The sequence below is a fragment of the Coptis chinensis genome, chromosome 1 (assembly GCF_015680905.1).
Source record: "Coptis chinensis isolate HL-2020 chromosome 1, ASM1568090v1, whole genome shotgun sequence".
Classification (NCBI taxonomy): domain Eukaryota; kingdom Viridiplantae; phylum Streptophyta; class Magnoliopsida; order Ranunculales; family Ranunculaceae; genus Coptis; species Coptis chinensis.
Genome location: NC_141456.1, coordinates 88,554,447 through 88,569,641, shown reverse-complemented (window position 1 = coordinate 88,569,641; position 15,195 = coordinate 88,554,447).

The window sequence follows — 15,195 nt, the reverse complement described above, 5'->3', positions numbered from 1 at the left end:
GAGTTGTAGTTTGGCTGTGGATTTCAAATCCAATGTTGTTGCTAAGGGTATAGCCTACGAGGAGCTTGGACCGGAAACTAAGTTGCACAATGTTCCCTTAGGGCAATACAACTCACATGTAGCAGTTGGGAAGATTTTGGAAGGTAAAGAACAAGCTCTTCTTCCTGTACCAGTTGGTGATAAGTTGAAATTTGTGGAAGACGCTATTGATCACACGTTGCTTGGCCCAGGGAATTAGTGGTGAAAGCCAACCAGGTAAAAATATCGATGATTGTAAATTTATAAGAATCCCCCTTTAGGATCGGACCTCTCCCTTTCTCTGTCTAGCTCCCTCTATTTATACATTTCTTCCTTCTAATCCACCTCATGATCCTTACACAACTCAACATTCCACCTCCAATTTGTGTAGATGTGCATCTGGCACTTCCGCTCCACGTACACATAGGCCATAACATAGCCCACTACAGGCCATAACACAGCCCACTGCAGGACACTTCAATGCACTACCAGATACCTACAGACCACTTCCAGTCCACGTACACATAGGCCATGTTGTGGCCACCCTTGCTAGACATGACATTATAATTTTTTATGCTTATCTTTTATTCTTGGTTTTGAATCAGGATAAAATAGGGCAACCGAAAGTAAAAGTAAAGGTGAAAAAAACTAAGTCACCCGGCCCAAAGAAAGGAAGCGATCTATGCACTTCCTTTGGTGCCATGATTGGTACAATTATTCAAAGTGGTCGACTTAAGTTTCCATATGGACAAGAATTATTCGGAGATAACATAGAGTTTTCATACATAGAGACAAATGATGTGAAGGATGTTTGTAATCTTGAATCTGTCGAGTCTCCTTGTATGGTTGCATATATGAGGTGATAAAACTTACGTTGTTACTAACTATTTTATTTAATGTTTACGCGCTTTTATAAAATGAGTTGTGTTTTCACATTTCAGATGCTTGCATGAGAAATTTGTTTGTTCTAGAGATGGATATTTGTTTGTCAACCCGCTGTCTTTAGTGTTGTGGATTCAAAAGAAAAAAACTAAACTTGTTCTTGATAGATCGAGGGAAGCAAACATGAATGAAATTGTTTTCATTCCTTACAACCCATGGTATGGACATATATTATATTGGTTTTGTTGAACTCATATTTGGTTACAAGTACATATTAAATGCTAGTTAATAACTTGTTTGGTTTTAGCTTCCATCGATTGTGATTGTCATCGAATTTGTCTAGTATGGATGTTTATTGGTTGGATTCGATTTACATGGTAAATGCACCGTGACATGGAAATCATTATCAACACGCATTTAACTATTTCCATACTCATTTATTGGTATACTTTTTTTATTATATATGTAGACTTTTTATTTCTTATATTGACATTAATTGCTTAAATTTTTAACTTGAAGCGTTGATAGCTTTAAAAGGGATCCAAGTGAATAGAAGTTCTCAAAACCATGTTGGCAACCACATCAAGGTAAACGACACAGTTACTATTTTTTTTTTTATAAGCAAGTTTAGGTTGTTTGAGAGGTCCCCTATCCCTTTTCATTAATAATTGTAAAAATTGTATTACATCCCCGACATACACTTTCCCCATAGCATCATCATAGACTATTTTCTTTATATCCACGTAAAATGAGATAGGAATAACTTCTATGTATCTTACATCGGTACATTACTTGCTAAAGCATCAACTAATTTATTACATTCTCTATAAACATGTCTTATAGAAAACATTTCCATTTGACCCATAAGTTCCAATGCATCCAGAAGCTTCCTTTGCTTGCCATACACGGTGTTGTCCCCTGTTTTTAGTGAAGGAGATAACATTTGTAGAGTCCGCCCTGCCTCCATTCTTCTTATGTTGTATTGTTTAGCTAGCTTTAGCCCTTGATACAGCCCCGCAATTCTATAAGCTCCACAATAAGAAGTTGAAGACGCTTTGAAACCTTCACCCTTTCCGACTTCATGTTGATCTAATCAAGAAACTATGATATCATGCATGGGACTGGGCTTTTCTTAAATATCTTCTCGCGATCCATGTTACAACCTGAATTCTTTTGACTTGGCATTATTAAAATCCACATTTCCAACAAACCGCCCCACCAAAAGATGTTTGGAGTCAATGCCCAACTTATTCTTCCCTCAAGGAAAACACACGCTTTAGTCGAGTCGATTTGCAGCCTTGAAAGAGACCTCCTCACTCACCGGCTTCCTTAGAACCGGAAGAATTGGACACGGAAGTGCCTATGTAGTACGCAGAAAAAACTGCACTCGACATCGCAGCTTAACCAACATGACAGCCAGTAGGAACCACATTCAGGCAAGGAAACCTGACAACCAACTAGCCTAAGACTGAAGAGACTACAATAGAAGACCAAGGGCCTTACAGAATAAGGACTCACAGCTTCCCCTTTACCACATATTGTAACGCCCGTATTTTTAAATACGTTTTTATCTATTTAATTAATTAATTTAATTATTTATTTTAAAAATTCGTCGGATTGGATTCGGGACATGTGGGCCTGATTTTCTGGGCCCGAGCCTGTGTTGGGCTTGGGTTTCGGATCCAAGTATATAAACACATGCATTGTTCTAGAGAATAGGGTTTTAAAAATAATAAAATATAATGAAAATGGAGGCAGAGCTTGAAGCTCGTTTGCTCGAAAGCAATGGAGCCATCGCCGGACTCGGAGGAATTCAGTAGGAGCCGCTCGCATTGTGAGTAGCTATTTTACTATTTCACCGAATACGTAAACCGCTTTATTGTCCAATGTTTTCACTAAATTTTTACCGCTCATTACTCGGCGCCAGAAGATTGAAAGCATTGTTAAAACCTGTTGATATTGGTTGTTGTTTTAATTACCAAGTTTTATTGAACCGACCTCGTTAATGGCGGCGAGCCACAACAAGCGCTGGTTTCGTTGTTTGTAGTTTTTAACACCGCGGGATACATTAAAACTTGTTTGGGGTCGCTGGTTGACGCGGGCCGCCGGTTTTCGAGAGGCGCTTAATGGCCGTTGGTCAATGCTTTTGGGGTTGGTTTCATTTGGTTGAGTGATGACGGGTTGAAGTGGGATAGTGTAGTGCGATGAGGCTGTCGAATGGGTGCCGGAAGCTCGTGGAAGCTCCCAAGACTTGTTAATGGCGCATCGTCATTACATCGCGGATAATCGGACTCGGGTTTACGCGCTTTTAAAATCGCTTTGAACTGCTTTTGTTTGGATTTGGCGGGTTGTTGATGTTAGATTGTGTGGGTTGTCGATTGAGCTTGAAACAAGCTTTAATGGTGGCCGTAAATTTGTGTCCGTGATCTAGTTTGGTGAAGGTTGGATGTTAGATTCGAGGTTTTCAATTTAATTAAAGTGGTAGGGTTTTTGCAGGGTTAAAACCGCTTCAGTTAAAATGGGTGGTGTGGAGGAGTGGTGGCCGGATTGTGGTGGCTGGTGTGGTGCTGGATCTATTGAGGGAGAAGAGAGAGAACGCCGATCCGGTGCCCCGGACGATTCTATTTTCTCTACACCGTTAGCTAATGGGTCTGGGCTGGGGTCGATTTTAAATCTTTTGAGTTTGGGGCCAATCCAAAATCTATTTTAGTTTGGGCGGTTTTTATGTTAAGTTTTGGGGCTAGTTCTTTTGGTTTTGTTTGGGGCCTTTTCTATTTGTTTTGTTTAATTTATGGACCGTTTAATTTAAAGTTTTCGGGGCGGTTTTAGTTCAATTTTTGGGCCGAACCACTTAACCGCTTTGGGCCGCTTCTAATATATGGGGCGGCCACCCATAGGACTTAAAATAGATCTATATGGGTCTTTCAACTTTTAGACTTTCGGTTCTAAGGTTTGGGTTCTACCAAATTGGTCCGAACCATTACCTTAGTCACGAGCCCACGAGCCATACGATTCTTTGACTTTAGCCATGAACCATGGCTATGACCCCGAACTTGTTTAACATGGAAACCATAATTTGACTTTGACAATGACGGTTTGACTTCACCATGATGTGGTGATTTTGACTTTGACCATAATGTGTTGACTTTGACCATGACGGGTTGATTTTTGACTTTGACCATGATGTATTGACTTTGACTTCGACCATGATGTGTTGACTTTGACCATGGCATGTTGATTTTGACTTTGACCGTTGATTTTGACGTTGACCATGACGACGGTTGACTTTGACTTTGACCGTTTGACCATTAACTTTGACCGCTGACCATCGGGATCGGCCGACTTTTTCCAGCTTTTTTCTCATATTTGATTTTATGGACTATTATAATAATAAAATGTCATTTAACATTATATAACGTGGTTTGTCATTATCTAATTATGATTTGACGCGGAGAAGTGTAAAAAAACATATATATATATATCGGGCTTTGATTGTGGATCGTGGACTGCCTAATTGCGGCTACGCTTTTATGTCAGATATTGTAACGGACAAATCCAATGCTAAAATGCTGTGGAAGCTTGTATAAATTGGTTAGTCCTTATCTAAGAAAAGATTTGACATTGATGTTGTGTATTTTTGACACGCGCCGAGATAGAAACCGTAGGAGATATATTATTCCTAAAACGCTATAAAAAATATATATATACTTTTTGAAGCAATTGTGATATTATATGATATATTGGGATGTATATATTAAATGCAATAGTTTTGGAGAAATAAATGTATCACCGCCCATTATTATATATGTGATGAGGTAGTATAGTATTGGGAATATTTGCCCACTGAGGTGTGGAAAAGGTAATAATATATTGGCACGGAAAGAATGAAATTGGTTATGAGATATAATTAAGATATTTCTAAATATTGTGGCTTTAGTGCAATAAGCCAATTGACCCGCACGCGATATAGTGGAATGATTGTGAGTCATTAATGTATGACACCCAATAAATTACGAACTAAAATCCTAGAACCCCGACTACCACAACTCATGTGATCCGCCGCGGTGGACGATGATGTGATATATAAGATGTTGTAAATATAAGATGTTGATTGACCCATGTGTTGGGCAATCGTGAGTCAATAATGGCTTGATTATTCCGTTCGCGAAATAGAACGAGACGCTGATATTTTATGCCGAATAGTGGCATTACTTACATAATTGCTTCCGTGTGAGGATTTCATTCGGTGTGCGGCATCCCGCCGTGGTGGTTACGCACGGAGTGGTTCATTATGTGCGGGGAGGCATGTGGATGTACATGTTCGGGCGTTGGGTAGCGCATTGTGGTAGCTGTGGAAACCAGGTAAGACATAGATACGACGGAATTTTAGGGACACACAAGGAAAGCCTTAAATAATCTAATTATGGTAATATGTTTGGTTGGTTATTTGTTTAGTTAGAACCTAAGGCTTCAATGGAGGAACTACATGCCTTATTTATGATGTGATAGTATGTCAGTATTAGTTGTTGAAGTTAAGGCTCAAATGGGAGGAACTACTTGCCGAGATTATTGAACTTAAAGATGTCAGATTAGTCGTGGAAAGTTAAGGCTTCGGGTGGAGGAACTAATCACCGTGATGGTTTGTGTATATATTGGTATAAGTATATGTTGTATTTTAGGGTTACTCACACCAGCATTTTTATAATGCTGACCCGATTTGCATGTTTGTTTATCGGTGTGTTCATTAAATGAACACAGCTTGATAAGTCTTGACAGTTTAGTGTGAAGAAGATTGGTTGTCGTCGTGGTTTCATGTTGGCGTCCGATTTCAAGATAGGCTTTGTTTTCCTTTCGAGGTGATATAGAGTTTCCGAGACAAAGTTATTTGTATTTTCATTTGTAAATTTTGTAATGAAGATGACTTTGTTTAAGTTAAAATTTTATTAGTTTTTAAATTATCCGCATATTTAAATTGTTTATGGGTTTTGGAAGTGGAGAGAGCTGGCCACACCTCTGAGATCAAGAGTCGGGAACAAATAATATTTTTCCTAATTCTGCCAAATTGGTGTGATACATATGCTCTCCATACCTGCCGGAGAGCACACCATCTCTTCTAAGCTGGGACGACTACCTTCGTGTACTTGATCAACAAGGTCAACTCCGCGAACTCACAAAGATTGAATGAGTGGTTTGTTGTATTAATCGACATCGCCTTTAACAGCCTACTTGTGTGGAGCTTTTCTGCTTCATCACCTCTGGCGTTCTCTAACTATAGCAGCCTTTTCCACAGTAGTGAGATATCCCCTAGTAGTTTCATACCCGGCACGAGATATTCATCTAATCAGACCTACCAGTGGAAAGGGACCTCGCACAACCCGGCCAAGTGTGTCTTAACACCAAATACATCCGCAATTCAGCAGGGTTCTTCTTTACCAAAATAATGACAAGAGCTCTGCCTAAGCTGCCAAACCAATATCCGATCAACGACTTTGACGTCGTGGAATACACCTCTCAAAACGAGGAAACTAATCCATCCGATTTACATTACATAGACCAACGGCCAAAATCGACGCAGACACACCCTTTCAAACCCGCTATCCCTCAGATTGGGCTAATAAATTACATGCAAGTTATTGATAACACCCTAGCCAAGAACCCTTCAGAGAACTCTTGAATGACTCGAGACCATAAAGAGTAAACATGATCCATCCTTAGGTTAGGTAATTTCTCGGTTGGTTTATTCCCCGTAACAGAAATGTGAGGATCGCTTACCTAACGCTTTCTTCCCCGTGATAGAGAAAGACGAGGGACACACAACAAAACAAGATAACTATTCGCTACCAAAAGTCTTCCCCATCTCCTGAATCAAGAGAGGATCACATAACATTACTGGCTGGCACCTTTGGGAACTTTTTCGGTTCCCGCAGGTATGCTTTCCTTGGAAGGCGCAGAACTGCAGTATATACTTGTGAATAGTCTTTTATGCCAGTGAGTTTCAGTTCAGGAGGAAGAGTAGTCCGACAGTCTCCAAAATCACAGGTTGCCCACTAACAAAGGAAAAAAATAGAACACACCAGTGACAATCTGATTGTACCTATCCACTTCAAGGATGCTCGTAAGCAAGGACTAACTTCAGCAATCCAAACTTCTTCTTCTACTCTTGCAAAGTTTATTGTTGCTATATTAGCCAGGGTTTGTCACTACAAATGTACAATCAGTAAGAGTGTGTAATTCTTATAGAACTTATCATGTTTTCAAATACCGTGTGATTATCCGCATATAAAAAGCTTATTTATCCGTCTCACATTTCACCGTGATACATACTTACCATTTTATGTGATTCTAGAAGATGGGGTCCTTTATGTATTCAAACTCCAAAAAGGCTTGTCATTTTGTCAATTTAGGGTTGTCATTCAAATGCTCACAAAGATCCTCAAGAGATAACTATAAGCCTCTCCTCGACGCTCTCCCACAATCGAGCTTTATCTAGAGCCCTGCATGCCTTTAGCTATCCACACCACTACCTTGAGCTCCAGGGCTTACAGCCTTGACAAGATTGTCCACACGTTTCAAGAGACTAAACAGTTCATCGAAGGATAAGAACTTACAAAGAACTGGTTGATACAGCGCCGCAATTCTTATTGTGAACCCCTTGCCTCCGGATTGTGTTTTTCTATTTAGAACTAATTTGTTCTGAAAAATACAATTTTGCCCCAATAATTTGCCCCCTTGATTCAATTTGATATTTTTGCAGGGCCCTCTGCGAACTGACGGTAAACAATGTGGTATTCATGCAACGCGCTTTTTACGCGAGACATAATGAGCGATCCTTCTCCTTTGTCATTGAAAGTAAATAAAATACCTCTCACATTTTAACTTAATTTATGCTTTTGATATCTTTAGCAACCGTGTTTTTAACTTTTTCTTATTCTCTATTTTGCAAAATATTAAACTTGTTTCTTATATTCCGTGATAAAAAAATCTTAGCAATAAAAAGGCCTTCACCAACAAGGAAATAAATGAAGTTCGAATGGATTTTGTTATGTTCATCCAAGAATGTATTATGAACTATCCTCAAGATGAAGATGGACCATAAGGCTGAAGAGACATATATGTGGGTGATCGAATTTGACGAGATTAGGTTATTTTTTTCATTTGGATTTGGATTAGGCTGATTATATTTATATGAATTAGATTGGAAATGTGTTATTTATTTCATTACGCTTTTACGATTAAGTACAAATATATATTGGTTATCTAATGGGATTGGAATGTTTCAATGAAATTAGCAATATATATGAGTGTTATTTGAAATTTAATGGATCATATTCTAGATATGTAGTTTATTCAGTGTGTAGCTTATTGCGTGTCCCCAATTTTGAAGGTTTTTATATATATTCACGCTTTTATTTTTATTTTTTAATAAATATATATATATATATATATATATATATATATATATATATATATATATATATATATTTTACCAAACAAATAATGACTAATGATACTTTTTTATGACTGTTAAAAAGATGAATGCATAATCGTTTATTTGAAACTGCCACAAATGATATGATTTGTTGGACGGGTTTTTGAGCAGTTGTTACGTTTTTTATGATTTTGTGACCGTTAAAAAGGATAAATGTATAATCATTTATTTAAAACCGCCACAAATGATATGATTTGTTGTTACGTTTTGAAAGCAGCTTGTTACCGTTTTTGATGGTAGAGAGAGGCTAGTCTGGAATAAATATTTGTGACGCGTTTTGGAAAAAATAAATGACTCTCAATTGGCCATGGGTTTGGAAAAAAAAACCATCACAAAAGACTTTTTGTCACTGCTTTTAACAATGATATAAAGCCTTTTTTTCTTGTAGTGATATGCAAAACAATAATAAAACTAATTACTAATTATCCTTACGTGGCGCCATAAACCCCTCTAATAAAAGATTAGCCTTGTGTCATCGATTCATATTAACTAAATAATAATGAGAAGACATAATAAATAATAAATTGAATTAAATTGAAAAAGCTTTTATTGATAAGGTTTAATGGACGCCACGCTTAACCATAATTCTAGAAAGAGAGAAACAAAACCTAATTTAAACTAAACTACTAAGAGGGGTTAAGGGGTAATGAGAGAAGCTTTTAACTTTAGCCTTAACCCTCTTTATATAGGAGAGATTTAGGGTTACATTTGCATGCATTAAAAGGAGGACTTGGGCCTCTAATGTGAGCCCAAAGTCCATTAGGTTAAGTCTAAAGAGGACATAGATGCTCGAAATTACTTTAGTACAATTTTCGTCCACTTTTACAACTCTAATTAAGGCAATGCTGGATCCATTGAATGCTGATTCCGAGTCGGTCATTTTGACATAAAGTAGGTCCAATTTCGAGGCTCGAGTCCAAAGATATGCTGATTTGAAGTTTTGATGGTTTTTTGTCCTTTTTCTATCCGAATTAACTTTGACTTCCCAGCCTTTGACCGGGCTTGAAAAAGGCTTTTTCTTCTTGATTATTAGGTTTTTAAATATAGAACTTCATCAACAATCATCTTGACTCGTTTTCCATGCAAAAATGGTGTCTTTAGTCACCTAATCAGCCTTCAAGTCCCTAAACAAAACACGTAAACATCGCTACCTCTCATTTATTATAAACATAATTAATGGCTTAAGTAGAATACTATTAAGGGGTTTAAACTACACTATTGGGTGCTAATCACACCACCCCCAAACAGCATTTTGCTTGTCCTCAAACAAAGATGAGAAATAAAAACAGATAAGTGACAAAAAATGTGGTCCTAACTAATCTCGTTTTGTAGAGTGCGATTACATTGACTATATACAATAAGGCCTTAAACCACAAAGAATTCCCTAGTGGACGAGTTATAGTCTCATGAGAGTTTTCCAGAGAAGATACTCACAAACTTCATTTATACTACAACGACTAAGATATAAAAGTAATATTTCCTAATAAATCTCAAATATCTATACATCTCTATAACAATGTAATAAGAACAATTCTTTTGAAACCTTAGCTAATACACACATAATAATCAAATCATCTAAAGATAAACATGCATGCAATGAACTATGCTATGAAATGCAATGCTAGGTTCGTTTATGAAACTTTTGAATAAGCGTCCTTAAGTAGGTCCTCACAATGTGTCAAGACAAAAATACTCTAATTTTTCCACTCAAGTTTCACTCACTCCAGTGTGTAGTAGTGTACACGCTTCCTCACAATTAATCTCAATAATGTCCAATAGAGTTGAGATCGATCAATCACATCTACCACTTACTATCACACCAAATTAATCCCGATTTGAGCTATAGGCCTTTATTAGGTGATACGGGGCTGAGGTGATGGATTAAGAAGAAATGAAATGGATAGTCAAATAGACAAGTCTGAGATAATAGGGTCTTCAATTATATGTAACTAGAGAAAACCTTGTTCTTACTTTGCTTCTACACTTAGTTTTCATCCTTAACCCTTTTGTTTTGGCTTTTGACTCTTTTGATTATATTTTTTGGAGTTCTAACTTTTTAATTTATTTTTCTTTTCTTTTCTTTTCTTTTCTTTTCTTTGGATGGAAACTTCTTTTATTTTTATTTTCTAAAGCAACTAACTAATTTTGGTTTTCCACAGGTCTTTCTCTTTATTTTCCTTACTCCATCCTATTTCTCAGACTCAGTCAAGATTGGTAGGCTTATTTTATTTTATTTTTTATTGGTTTTAAAGATGGGTAAAGGATTTGTGGTTGTGAAAAGACTAATGAAAAGGCTCATTAGGGTGGGAATTTGGCCCTAACGACCCTAACCCGCCCCGACCGACCCGACCCTAAGCCCTATAAAGCCCTCACAACTAAAGCCCTCACAGAAGTTTAGGCGGGCCGTCCGACTCCTAATGCCTTCTAGGGCAGGGGCTAGGGGCTAAGATTCTAAAACATAGGTCTAATCCCAACCAAGTCCCTAACCGCCCATTTCATACTTTTCACTATAAATACACATACCATAATTGTCCAACTCTTTTGTTAAATATTTTCAATTAAAATAACATTGTCCTTTGTAATTTATCACTTACACCCAAGGGTACTTCCGATAACTTGTTTTATATAACAAAAACTTGTCAACTTAGCAGCCATGAAGAACAATGAGCACTAGCCTAATAAAAAATAATACTTTATTCCTTTGATCATCAAGTCAAAGTCCATAACTTATTATTCTCAATTTTTTTTTTCACTTATTTCTTATAAATTATATTTTTATTCACATCCAAGCCAAGTCTAAAAACTAAAGGTTTCCTTCCACACCATTAAAGCAAAATACGTAGCGCACATTTGTAACATAGAAACCAAAAACAACCTTTGTTTTAAAATGACATTTGTAATCTCAAATCTTTCTCCATCACTTGTTCAAAAGCCAATATTTTCATTTGCATATACAAAGCTTGAATCACTTTTAAATTAGAAGAAAGGTAATATTATATTTGTTTGAATCTATTATAGAAATAATTTATGATATTACAAATAGTTTAACAACTTCCATGACCCTTTAACAAAAACTATTATGTTTCTTCTTTATATCTATTACTTCTTCCTTTAAAATGATAATATAATTATTTGTCTATGTATTTCAATGTTAAATGTAATTTTAGTGAGGTTTGAGTACAAGGAAGAACAAATTCAACTCTCGATGTACTTGAGTTCATTAGATTATGGATGTGCATTTTATATTTTGGACTTATACATGATTATTACTAGATTGGTTGGACTTTGAGTTTGTAGATTATTGTACATTTTGTAATATAAATGAGTTTTAAAACTGATGTATTAAAAAAAGAAAATATATAGGTCTCGCCCCCTAAAGCCCGATTCCTAAAGCCCGACCCTAAAGCCTTTAAAGAGGGCTAGGGTCGTGGTCAGGGCTTGAGGTTTAGATTTTATGACCGCCCGACCCGCCCTATGTCGACTTTAGGGTCAATGATTTCCGCCCTAATATCTTAAGGGCTTTAAATGTTTAGGTATGGGGCTAGCCCTAACCTCGCCCATTGCCCACCCCCTAGCTGGGGGGTGACTAGCGGATAATTACTTATAGGTATGAATTTTTAGCTATATCGATCCAAAGAGGGCCTAAATTTCGCTTTAGATCAAGCAAGTAGATGTGTGATTTTCTCTACTTCATATTATACTTCTCCTTTGGTCATCACCGATATTCACTCATATGAGGCTTTTAGGCTAGATTCTCACAAGATATGTAAAATTAAGTAGTCTAACCTAGGTCTCATAAAAATACTACCAAGTACACTCATACATGCTCATGCAAGATGTTAATGAAAATATGCAATGACTATTACCTATATATTAACCTAAGTTTCTAAGAAATACACTTAATTCTATTGTTACTTGAGATTTCTAGACTAATATCATCATGGAAAATGAAATAATACCATTATCCGAAGTGCATAATATAAACTATTTTTATGCTTTTTATGCTTTTCTACTTTTATATGATAAATAATACGAAATATACAACCTAATATGTGCTTAAACATTTACAACGTATTTCTATACCACCCCCAAACAAAAATCAGGTTTTGTCCCCAAAGTATGGAATGAAAAGGAAAGGATATAGAGAAACATATAAACGCGCTTGTAAATGGGAGCACCTATAAAAGAAAGTTAGATGATACAAATATAAAGAATTAAAATGCAGATGCAACTCCTATAAGAGTTCCATCCATTATGGAGATAATAGGAATTAAATATCATTGGGACATAAGCGCAATTCTAAAAGGAAATTATAATTATTACCGTGATATAGTTGCACTAATCAGGCATTATCCTCCCTTTGTTCCTCACTTGTGAAATGAGGCTCCTTCAAGTCTTGGCAATCTATGACTATCTTCCATGCCTTCAGGGGGGAGTTTTTGAAAGTATCCCCTTTATCTTTCTCTGGCGTGCCTTGTTATCCGAAGCTTCAATCGAGTAGCGAAGGGATAAGATGATTGTGAGTTCGGGGTTGAACTACCGGCCGCCTACGTATCTCTTTCTTAATTTAGGAGAATCAAACCCCTATTTGGTGTAGTACCTAAGAGTGAATCTCTATAGTTTAGATAGGAAGAGCTACGAGAGTCTTAGGGTTAGGACCCGGTCTCACCGGCTTGTGAGTTCCTTTCCATCTTTGAGTCTTCGCTTCTTATTAGAGGATCTTCTTATGGAAGTCTGAATCTAGACCATATCTTATGAGAGGTAAGTTTCCTTGTTGATCATCATGTCACATCGTGTATGGGAAGATTATATCTAAAAGGTAACTCTAAGATATGTCATTGATAAGCACCCAAACTGTAATATTAAACCCAGAGACATAGCATTTTAGTCGAGTTATGTGTTTAATAATCATGTAATAATTATATTTTCATATACTTTTGCAGGTTTCTGCAGTTAACATGAATATAATGATAAAACATGCATAGAAGTACATGAATACTTGGAATATTTGAAATTCCCCACTCAACCCCCAATGAAAGCCCAACAAAGCCCTGACTAGAGTTTCTAAGTTTCAAAAAAAAAAAAAAATCTTGCGAAGCGAATCAACATATAAAGAAGCAAGAAATTTCAAGCTCACATCTAATAAAACGGATGCCAACGTTGGCTAGTGAATTGCTAGGCGACCCGATGATGAACTCTACGCAAAGATAGAAAGTTGTAAAAATGCCAAAATCCAGTGCCACTGTAGACACTTAAGTGGACCACTCTGCCGGACCCAAAAAGGCATGACGAGAAACATAGGCGGTGGCAAGTGATGGTCACAATTTTGTGCCACCTTGCAATGTGAGAAGACACGCACTGTTCAAAGATTGAATTGAAATTGGCATAAGGACAAAATAATGAAAACATAAGGTACAAAAGACAAAGGACCAATTTAATTCACTTGAAGACAAAACTTTGTTATTCAAAGTTTTGAACGCCTTAATTTGAGAAACGGACAAAACCCAATTAAATCCTTCACAAGGGTCTCCAACCTATATATATGAGAGGGGGTCTTCATTATTTGCCTTCAAAGCATTTTATGCTTTAGCCTATACATTAGCTAGTTAATCATTTCGTAATATTTCATTTGTAAGACTTACATTCCATCCTTTTCATTTTAGCGGCTTAAATATCGTAAGTCATTTCTTCTTAATAAAAGTCATTTCTTTTCAAGTTTAATTTCGTCAGTTTGCATTTACTTATTTAATGTATACAACAAGTTTAATTATTCCTTCAATGACTACGAAGGTCCCCCCGGGGGAGGGTTATGTTACTCGTGAGAACCGGATTGATTTATTTAATATTCTAGAATTACTACTTAGAATTAGGTGTATATTAGACATCCGTCCATAAAAATGACGGGAGGATGCATAAATTTGGAGTGTTGACGCCCGTAACGGGCCATTTAGAGACCCAAAATGTCTCGTGTGTGACTTTTGGTGTCGCGACTCTCTAATTTGTCCAACCGATGTAGAATCGAAACGTGAGCTGAAATGATATTCCGAGATGAAATATTAGTTCAACTCCTTATGCTAGTGCGATGCGACTTTCGAGATGTATGGGTTTCACTAGGGATCAATACCATGTCGTCAGCTGGGTTTGTTTATGAACTCCGAGACAAATTAGAGAAATGTAGTGGATATTGTAATATAAATTGTTAAAACATGATTCTTGCAATGAGTATGATTAACCCTCTCCCTGTTTCTCTATCTTTGTTTATTTAAATGAAATCATCTGCTAGTAATTTACATTATTTACATTACCGTTAATTTGATTAAAACCAACTAAAAACCCGAAATCCTACTCACTAAAGTTGTGAACCTTGCGAGACCTAAGGTTTGGACCATCCCTTTACTCGACCTATCCTACCAAACCTAATGGAGTAAGGTAACTTGACTAAACGGACGGCCTATAATACCGGGACTTTGGACTTTGACTTTAGTCTTGGGACTTCTGACTATGGACCTCGGACTTAAGTATAAAACCAAAATGAGAAATCAGTATTTATCAAATGGCGATGCCACAGCCGAAGGGCGACTCGACATTTAACGTAATAACCGGAATACATCAAACATAAACCCTCCCTACCCCCCATCTTTTTATTTCCATTTTCAGAATAACGATACGCATCTATTTGCCCTAACTTTTTCTACTAACGATAGGTACCTTACTACCAGTGATGATCAGTAATAGAGAAACAAAGTATAACTGAATACAAGGCACATAAAGAAGCGAAACAAGATTAGACTGACAAAGGGTGGAAG